Raw genomic sequence first — 12,243 nt, forward strand, 5'->3', positions numbered from 1 at the left:
CTGTCTGGCAGTTTGTCCACCATTACTGTAGATAACATATATTACACACTTGTATTTATAGTTATTGATCTTGGTTGTTTCTTAGTAAAATATGAGTACAATGTACCTGGTATGAAATCGGCAAGCTAGAACTGGATTAATGTTGCTTCCTGGTCAAAATCTAAGTATTTAAATACATATCTCTGAAATCTGCAGCTGCACAGGTAAAGAGGTATACAACTCTACCGCTTTTGAACAGACAATGAAAACCTATATGAAATGTTTATGTTATTGTCCCAAACATGGAAATCAATGTAACCAATTTAGTTTATCTGATGAGAGATGTTAACATACTATGTCTATACTAAAATACATAAAAGGCCAATTCTGTTGAAGATGGATCTTATAAAGTGACTATACAAAAGTATTTGTTTAGTGTAAAGCCCATTCCTAGTTTTAAGTTTACCGATGTCTATTGCACTTCAATAGAAATCAGGCAACGCCATTTCATTGTCCTGTGATTAACCCATCCGCTGTAATAATTAAGCCTGCCCCCTGTAGTAAGCCCATCTCCTGTACTAAGCCCATCCCCTGTAATAAGCCCATCCCCTGTAATAAGCCCATCTCCTGTAGCAAGCCTGTTCTCTGTAGTAAGCCCAGCATTTGTGATGAGCCCATCCTCTGTAATAAGCCCATCCCATGTAATAAGCCCATCCCATGTAATAAGCCCATCCCCTGTAATAAGCCCATCCTCTGTAATAAGCTCATCCTCTGTAATAAGCCCATCCCCTGTAATAAGCCCATCCCTTGTAATAAGCCCATCCCCTGTAGTAAGCCCATGCATTCCCTGTAATAAGCCCATCCCCTGTAGTAAGCCCATCCTCTGTAATAAGCCTGTTTGCTGTAATAATCGAGTTTATCCCCTGTAAATGAAACCCATTCCCTTGCAATAAGCCCCACTATGACTTGGGGGTCATGTTCGCCTCACCAGACTTATTGCATAACAGACTCTGTGTATCATTGATCAATATAAATTTATCTTAAATACATTTCCTTGTGTATCAGTACCAAGCTGTAATAAGCTAAGGGTACTGATTTATATCGATATTTCAGTGGCAGTAAGTCGTCCAAACTCAATATTGATGCAAATGGATGATAAATTCAGAATATTTTGCTGGCATTTACTACTAACAACAAGTGAAAATCATGCATACTATCAACACTCATCTAAGTATTTGACGGCGAATTGTCCTTGGGCTGAATTCCATCATAGAGATCAATACTTTTTTCATGCTTAAATAACTATAATGGATGAACAATTAAAGGTTCAGACTTTAATATGTTGTGTACTCAGCAGAGGAGGAAATGTTTAATCCAGGTTTATACACAAATAGCCACAAGGAATTATATACATTCTGTAATTCATTATCTGATCTTAATATACCTGTCATTAGAAAAATGATCTCAGAGTCATATCTAGTGGTGACCTTCATATGAACTATCAGTAGTCAATACATATGCAACATGAACCCACCATATTTTGTATACTTCCGGTAAGTTATTGAAAGCGTTTGCCTCGAGGGACAACATGATCTGATCAATCATAAGGGGCTGACCTACATGATCAGCAGATGATTATTAATTATAATATGGATATTAGACAGTCTTACCTGTAGGACTCTCATTGATATGCAGGTTCATTTGTCTACATCTACAGCTTCAGAAACCTTCAGGCCTCATGGTATACCACCACTGAATCCCGTTATCATTCTGTTTAGACAGGGTTTCAATGTTTACATCCTAGACAACATGTGCATGCTACATACACTGTCTCTAATGTTTCTATGTGCACTAAACCAATACAGACAATTATAGGCACTTGAAATAAACTTTTTTTAACTTCAGTCTCAATGAGCAATAAATTTCCTTATCAGTGGAGTGAACTAGGCCCTGTGTTAGGTATTGAAGCCCCTCACTCAACAGCTTTTACACAGTGCCTAACAATTAGCAGGTCACCTGATATCTGTCAAACATCCACCCAAACAGGCCTGGGTTTTGGCCTTTTCACTTTTTATTATGATAAATGGTAAAGTATACAGCAATATTCATAGACTGTCTGCTGATTGCTTGATGAAGACAAATAGAGAGTTTTTTTTGAAGCTGAGTCTACAATTGCAATTTTTCTCCGAAGCTTATAAATTCTTCAGGTGTCACTTCAATGAAGCACATCCATTCAAACACTGCTCTTTAATTACCAGCCTGAAACATCATTGGATGTATGGTTTTCACAGAATCATGTAAATCACTTCTACCGCCACCAGAAAAACTTGTACATCCCAGGGAATTTCTTATTGTTGTCTTTCATCTTGTACAATTATATTCACAATGTAGTGGCTCCAGTCTGCTGGAACACAGTGTTATAAGACATGCACTGTATGGCAGTATATATCAACTCATCACCAGTCAGCAGATTTTCAACTATACAGAGAATTGCATGAGCTGAAATCCGATGAGTTTTCCCGAAGGTGTTTCATCTGTTGATTACTTCATCAGCCTCTGGTCCATCCTCACAGTAACATACATATCGATGGCTATTATGGCTATTGAGCCGCTAAACCTCTAAACCTCTCGATGAACACAGCTAAGACAAATCCCCACGCTACACCAGCACTACAACATGAGTTTTAATCCCTTACTCCCACACCATTTACTGTTTACATCTCCGACTCATATCCTTGTGATACACATAATGCTGGTCTTCACATCAGACAGGAAATATACTCAGACTTCAGGTGACTGCAGCCAGTCTCAAGGAGTCACACAAAATACTCCCCCTCCTTTTCAGACCAGTTTCCCATATTGATTCCAAGACAGCCAGCCACACAGCACAGTTCCATCAAAATACACTTCATGTTCCTGATAATACAAACCTTTCAGATATGAACTATACTGCTTGAAAAGCAATGTGTGTTTATGGAGGCTGTGTGTGTAAGTGTATAGCTGGGCTGTCTCACAGCCACTACCTACTGGCTCAATATATATACTCTCAATCATACAAAGTGTGTGTGTACATAAACTAGGCACTAAAGCTACCACATAGATATCTACCACATATACACAACTACCATATACAACTACCACTCACCAACTACCACACACATTACAACCACTCACCAACTACCGCACACAACTACAACACACCAACTACCACATAGATATCTACCACATATACACAACTACCACACACAACTACCACTCACCAACTACCACACACAACTACCACACACCAACTACCACACACCAACTACCACTCACCAACTACCACACACCAACTACCACACACAAACTACCACATACACACAACTACCACACACAACTACCACACACCAACTACCACACACAACAACCACCAACTACCACACACCACATACACAACACACACAAACTACCACACACAACCAAACACCAACCCCAAACACCACAAACTACCATCACCAACACCACACCCAAACAACACACAACACCACCACCAACACCACACACAACACCACAAACATACCAAAAAAAAACACCACCACCAACTACCACACACAAACACCACAACAAAACCCAACCCCCAACTACTTACAACACAAACACAAACTCCCACATAGATACACCACAAACACAATACCACACACAAAAACACCAAAACCACACATACACACAACTATCACACACAACTACCACACACAACCACCACTCACCAACTACCACACACAACTACCACTCACCAACTACCACACACAACCACCACTCACCAACTACCACACACAACTACCACTCACCAACTACCACACACCAACCACCACACACCAACTACCACATAGATATCTACCACATATACACAACTACCACACCAACTATCACACACCAACTACCACACACAACTACCACACACCAACTACCACTCACCAACTACCACACACCAACTACCACACACCAACTACCACACACAACTACCACTCACCAACTACCACATAGATATCTACCACATATACACAACTACCACACACCAACTACCACACACCAACTACCACACACAACTACCACTCACCAACTACCACATAGATATCTACCACATATACACAACTACCACACACAAATACCACTCACCAACTACCACACACAGCTACCACTCACCAACTACCACACACAGCTACCACTCACCAACTACCACACACAGCTACCACTAACCAACTACCACACACAACTACCACTCACCAACTACCACATAGATATCTACCACATATACACAACTACCACTAACCAACAACCACACACAACTACCACTCACCAAACACCATGAGATATCTACCACATATACACCAACTACCACTAACCAACAACCACACACAACTACCACTCACCAACTACCACACACCAACTACCACAACCAACTACCACACACAACTACCACTCACCAACTACCACTCACCAACTACCACATAGATATCTACCACATATACACAACTACCACATACAACTACCACTCACCAACTACCACACACCAACTACCACATAGATATCTACCACTTACAAAAAACCCACACACAAAACCACAACCCAACACCACACAAAAACCACACACACAAACACCACCCAAACCAACACAAACACCACCCCCAACAAAAACCACCAACACAACACCAAACACCACACACCAAACACGCGAACACCACAAAAAACAAGCCCAACACACAAAGACCACGAACCAAAACACCACACACAACGACCACGCACCAACGACACACACAGACAACCACAAACAACAACGGCACACACAAGACCACGACAACGATCACACACAACTACCACTTACCAACTATCACACACAACTACCACTTACCAACTACCACACACAACTACCACTCACCAAATACCACACACATTACAACCACATATACAAAACTACCAAACACATTACAACCACATATATACAACTACCACACACATTACAACCACATATACACAACTACTACATATACACAACTACCACTCACCAACTACCACACACAACTAACACTCACCAACTACCACACACATAACTATACCACTCACCAACTACCACATAAAATGTCATAACTGCAACAAACACTTCTACCACACATACACAATTACCACACACAACTACCACACACATAACTTCCACACAGTGACTACCACATGTAACTACCACACACATAACTACACCACTCACCAATTACCACATAACATGTCATAACAGGTGAGGAAGAGAAGAACACATATAGGAAGAGGTGAGGAAAGGAAAAACACCTATAGGAACAGGTGATGTAGGGAAGAACAACTATAGGAACAGGTGATGAAGGGAAGAACACGTATAGGAACAGGTGCTGAAGGGAAGAACACCTATAGGAACAGGTGATGAAGGGAAGAACACGTATAGGAACAGGTGAGGAAAGGAAGAAAGCGTATAGGAACAGGTGATGAAGGGAAGAACAACTATAGGAACAGGTGATGAAGGGAAGAACGCCTATAGGAACAGGTGATGAAGGGAAGAACACATTTAGGAACAGGTGAGGAAAGGAAGAAAGCGTATAGGAACAGGTGCTGAAGGGAAGAACAACTATAGGAACAGGTGAGGAAATTTAAGGAAGAACGCTTATAGGAACAGGTGAGGACAGGAAGAAAGCGTATAGGAACAGCTAGGTGATGAAGGGAAGAACGCCTATAGGAACAGGTGATGAAGGGAAGAATTAAATAACAACTATAGGAACAGGTGATGAAGGAAAGAACACCTATAGGAACAGCTGATGAAGTAAGGACCCATAGAAACAGGTGAGGAAGTGTGGAATACCTGTAGGAACAGGTGAGAAAGAGTTGAATACCTGTAGGAATAGGAAGGGAAGAATACTTGTACAACAGGTGAAAAAGAGGAAAGTACCAGATGGAACAGGTGAAGAAGATAGAATATGTGTAGAAACATGTAAGGAATCTGGAATACCTGTAGAAACAGGTAAAGATCAATGTAATATTATATATATAACTTGTGTGAAATACAGTTGATCTCACTGTGGCACAGACAACTGTGAACAACATACAGGATGGTTAGTCTATTTGTCAAGACATCTGTGAACAACATACAGGATGGTTAGTCTATCTGTCAGACATACAGGATGGTTAGTCTATCTGTCAGACATACAGGATGGTTAGTCTATCTGTCAGACAACTGTGAACAACATACAGGATGGTTAGTCTATCTGTCAGACAACTGTGAACAACATACAGGATGGTTAGTCTATCTGTCAGACATACAGGATGGTTAGTCTATCTGTCAGACATACAGGATGGTTAGTCTATTTGTCAGACATACAGGATGGTTAGTCTATCTGTCAGACATACAGGATGGTTAGTCTATCTGTCAGACATACAGGATGGTTAGTCTATCTGTCAGACATACAGGATGGTTAGTCTATCTGTCAGACATACAGGATGGTTAGTCTATTTGTCAGACAACTGTGAACAACATACAGGATGGTTAGTCTATTTGTCAGACATGTTCCATCTCACTGTGGCACAGACAACTGTGAACAACATACAGGATGGTTAGTCTATCTGTCAGACATACAGGATGGTTAGTCTATCTGTCAGACATACAGGATGGTTAGTCTATCTGTCAGACAACTGTGAACAACATACAGGATGGTTAGTCTATTTGTCAGACATCTGTGAACAACATACAGGATGGTTAGTCTATCTGTCAGACATGTTCCGTATTGATTAATTATGGCAGTGTGGAACATTCACAGACGCAATGATTTTATAGACTTTGTATCAGTAAAACAGGAATGAATACAACTATAAATAACTACAACCAAATCACTGTAGGCTATGTAACTCAAATTCTACTTGGCCAGCAATGTTTGTACTTAATGAATATGATGTCAGTTCACTGTCAATCAAATGTGTTATTTTAAAGAAGGCAGTAATAAGATTGGTTCTTAAATAATTAACTTGGTGGGAAAAGATGTTCTATAAGCAGCTACAGTTAACTTGACTAATGTCTTGAAACACTAAATTGCTTGAGGTATGGCCATATGTGACATTAATGAAATTTGATCAAAGTTCATTGAGATATGATAGTACACATGCCATGACAGAAAGCTACCCACATCTGTAATCTGTCACCTATAGGTGGAAAATTTAGCAGAGATATTCGATTAATATGGCTATTTAGCATATTCACATCCAGATGAACAAAAATTTGTTTGCCAAAGAATGACACAATCATAAGAAGATGACAAAATGTCCATCAGCAGATATCAATGACTAGCTGCAAGTTTAATAGTAATGTATCCAGTGCATGCGATTGCTAATAAGGCACAAGCTAAATATAAATTTAATGCCAATGATATCAATATATATAAAAGTTCGTGAATGTAAGTATGTTTATTTTGATTATTAAAAAACTTTAAAAAGCAAGATTTTGAAATACACCTAGTTACATTCCATTTGTGTTCTTTTCACATATAATCAAAGAAAAGAACAATATCGATGGATTTTAAGAGCAATAAGGTGAGTACAATATATACATGTTTATTCTTATACCATATGTATGGTGTAATATGTATGATTATCGGTGTGTAAATCACTTGTCTATGGCAAAGATAATATTATTCATGTATTTTGTTTTGATCTGTAACCGTGCATACTATTGTTTATTAAATAAACGAATAGTTGTTATCATGTAAAATTTATTTGTTTGTTATCATTTATTGCTTATTTTAGACCATGTTATCAAGCACGACTCTTCGGCATATATCAAAATGATCAGTAAAATATCATTATGTCTCTGTATAACACGAACACAAATAAGTCGAACCATCAGATAAGTCAAATATTTTGCTGGGTCCCCTTCGACTTTGACTTATACGAGTTTTACTGTATGTCAAATTCATTCATTGGAACAAACCCTTCCCCCTTCATGCTACATGCCCAATATCAGGTCTCTGCATGGGCCTTTTGGTTACTGACAAGAAGTTGTTTAAAAGTTTAAGCATATATGATCCCTGTGTCTTTGACTGTAGGTCAAGGTCATTCATTTGAACAAACTTGGCAGCCCTTCACCCCAGCATGTTACAGGCCCAATATCAGGTCTCAAAGGCTTTTCTGTTATTGAGGAAAGTTGTTTAAAGGGAAAGGTTGACGCAAGACAGATGACGAACACTGTACCACTGCATAAGCTCACTTATCCTTCGGGCAGATGAGCTAATAAACTGATAACGTTATACATATGTGTGGGTCAAATTGCGAATGTTGTTCATCTGACATGCAACTCTACTTGGTTGAAAGATGATAACCAAATTCTGAGTACACTAGATACAGGATTTTTGGATTGGGTTGTTTAACGTCCTATTAACAGCTAGGGTCATTGAAGGACGTGCCAGGTTTTGGAGGTGGAGGAAAGCCAGATTACCTGGAGAAAAACCACTGGCCTACAGTCAGTACCTGGCAACTGCCTCAAATAGGATGTACACCAGATACAGGATGTACACTAGATGCAGGATGTACACTAGATACAGGATGTACACTAGATACAGGATGTAAACAAGATACAGGATGTACACTAGATACAGGATGTACATCAGATACAGGATATGCACACAAGATAAAACATTTGACCAATCATCAGAAGTTCTTCTCAATGATGGAGTTAATTACAGTTAACTAGCACTTGTTAAATGATACATCAATAAAAATTTAAAGCCAAATTGGCAAATACCATATCTACCAAAACTTTCCAATATACAGTAGAGAATTTTCTCACATTATTTTTATTTACAGATTTCTACTTCTATCACAAGTCAGACAAAAAAGTCAGATTCAGTAATTTGATTTTGATTTCATTAATACAGTAAAAACATCTTCTCATCTGACCTCTGATTAGGTCATGGTCAAACTTTAAACAAACCATAGCAAGTAAGAAAATTATACTCAAGGCTGTATTGTACACAACTCTAAACATTGTACAGCATTTACCTGATAATAAGCCCATGTCTGTACATGAACTTTGATATGTACTATATACATGCACACATATATAGCCATGCACTGCAAGAAAGTGATCCAGGGTCACCGAAATATAATGTCCCGGTAAAAAATAATGTCATTGTAATATGTGGGTTGTTCGAACACCTTGTATGAGAATAGACCTGTGTTCGTGTGTGGATGGAGAGGAAGTACAGAAAGGGCGGGTGCTTTATCGCTGATGACAGTTTGCTAAAACACTTCAAAATGCAATGTGGGTTGTAATCAGAGGTGCACAGTCATTCTGTATACCCAGACAGGTCCCTAGAGTAGCAGAAACAAGGCATCAAAGGCTTTACTGCCAGTAGGTTTAGGGAATGCAACTATTATTTAATTTTATTAGCAATTGTCAATAAAAAACAAGGCTGCCAATGGCACACATGGCTTTCAATGGCATACCTTGCCATAAATAGCATATGGGTCTGACAATGAAACACATGGCTCTTCAAAAGCACACATGGCTGTCAATGACATACGTGGCTGTTAACACAAACATGGCTGCCTTTGCACACATCACTGTTGACAGCTTACCTTGCTGTCAATACCACATTTCTGTTAATGACATATATGGCTGTCAATGACATACATGGCTGTCAATGACATACATGGCCATTAATGACATACCGTATTTGACCTAATAAGGGCGCCTGCCCTAATAAGGGCGCCCCTACCTTTTTTCAAGGAAATAAATCTTTGACTGAGTGTCAAAATGGTGTTCAAAAGTAATAATTCTTGTGAAATGTTTTGCCACTTTATGTGTTCAATTTTCTTCAGCAAATTAAGCAACTTTCTTGTTGATAAATAACTTTTGTTCAGAACAGAAAGATAGCAAAATACATTGTAAATCAATTATAAGGTCTAAAAATGATGTCTGGTATGATCTGGGAAATCGCCTGTGTCTATAAATAGAACACAAAAGAGTTCCATTTGAACATAAATGGTGGAACACACGTTCTCTGGTCTAAAAATCAGCTGCCATGGTTTACAAGTTTACAGGAATATTCAAGTGATATTAAAGCGTAATATATGATAATGAATAGATATCTTCATCTGGAATATATTTATGACTGAATATTTTACCGTTTCCACAGCCTTGGGTATTCTGCTATAAGGTATAGTCTGTTTCATAAAATTTCATAATAACTAATCTTAATAAGGGCACCCCAACGGTCAATTAGCCGCGCCCTGCGCCCTTATTAGGTCAAATACGGTATATGACTGTCCTGGGAGTATATTGTCATTGGTCTTTTGTTGTTGTAACTGTTAGCACTAGTGGTTAACATGTTAAGCCTGGACAACCCTGAATTCCAAAGTGTGACCTCCTGACATTTAGTCACGTACAGATTGTGTCCTGACAACCTTTGCAAAAACGCAGGATGAATAAATTCACCAAGAGTGCAGAAATTAATATTTAATTTGACTGCATTAATTCTGGCTGTCAGACATTAGAAATATAGATCTTACTCCAGCACAGTCAGAAATGTGTGAGATGTTCTCAATGAAGAGTGCACCATTTGGCAGTACACATACTACACTATTAACAGTACAGAGTGACCCCTGACCCCGAACAGTACACATAAAATGGAGGTATGGACTTGTAAATGTGAACATATGAATTCTGTATCATTCTAACACCTCCTGTTGGATTGTGTTGATCAAAACAAGAGTTTCGACAATATCATGAATGTTTTAGACAAACTGGGTCAGAGAAAATAAAAACATTATGAGCATATAAAGCTGAAATATATCACATGTATGATCAAATAAGACATCAGGTACCATGCGGTTCTACATTTGTATCTTCATCGCAATAAAAATGATACTAGGCTGTTCCTCTGTCCTGTTGAACACTTGTAAATTCTACCGTATTTACAATACACAGACAGTTTTTTGTATTGTGTTATTTTGACGATAAACATTGCATGTCTTTTGCAGATCACTTCCAAGTCTTAAATGTAATGCAGAGCTTTAACATTTATCCCACAATTTGGACCTAATCACAGTGAAAATAGAATTACAATCAAACTTCATCTTTAAGGTAAGTCATTTAATTTACTCATGATCAATGCACATGGAGCGATTCCTGTAGAGATATTGACCACGATTCCGAACAGACTCCTAATTCTTAATTGGCTTACCGATCATCTGGTGTAAACATTTCACATCTAGTTTCAAATTGTACAAAGAGGTGTAATTATCTCCAAAAAAGATCTTTATCTTATTTTTCCACTTCAGAGTTTCAATAATAGAACACAGAGCCCCTGCACACAATAGGTAGATATACAGCTTATAGACCCATGGAAACAGATTTTCTAAACTTTACTTGACCTGAGCCAGTTTAATTGATCACTCGGTTGTAATTGAAGACATTTCGAGACTTAATTTACACATCCCTATATCAATGATTATTTACTCTTCCTGGACAGTAAAATCAACATCACAAGTAGAACAACAGCGTCAGATAAAATTGCATTATATCACATGAAAAAAACCCTGTATGTACCAGAAACGATAAAATTAAGGAAATATACAGTATGATCCAGTCTTCCGTACTGTTTGATCAGTTATATAAACATTAATTTTGATTTATCAGATGGTCGAGTGGTCGCTAACGTTACAGGATCGAGCCATGCATGATATGCATAGCATTTGTCAATACCAGATGCATATGTGACAATGATATGACTCGTTCATTACTAACATCTACAAAACAAAATCAATATTGCATATTGTATGCTGTACAAGGTTCATGACAACCCAAATGATATGGGCCCACTGTCTACATGTAAAGCTAGTTAAAATTTCACAAGACCAATTTTAGGTGAACATCAACTTCTATGAGATTTATATTTCAGGGATACAGTGAGAGTATACATTGGAGGAGTCAGCAGATGTTACCACTAAATACATTTTATTTAACACACAAATATTAGAATATAAATGCCTGGCTTTTTAGTCCAGACTAACTATATCTTACCTATAATATATAAATTGAGATTTGGCATGACTGAATATACTTCATTATAATTAAAACAAGGATACTGGGTATGGCTTACGCAATAAATGACCCCCTGTAGGCCTTCGCTAATGATATTAACAGTGACCTTGACTCAGTAGGGAACCAAGAAAGAAATGATGTGTTTCCAAGGAAATGATTTCGGGAACACCTAATATGTC

At 38.3% G+C, this 12,243-nt stretch overlaps 1 protein-coding gene across 1 annotated transcript in view; it reads right to left on the reverse strand.

The window, feature by feature from the left end:
- The window catches only part of LOC117325389 (multiple PDZ domain protein-like), a 227,647-nt gene that overhangs the window by 46,690 nt on the left and 168,714 nt on the right, over positions 1 to 12,243 (reverse strand).

Source organism: Pecten maximus, chromosome 4 (genome assembly GCF_902652985.1).
Source record: "Pecten maximus chromosome 4, xPecMax1.1, whole genome shotgun sequence".
Lineage (NCBI taxonomy): Eukaryota > Metazoa > Mollusca > Bivalvia > Pectinida > Pectinidae > Pecten > Pecten maximus.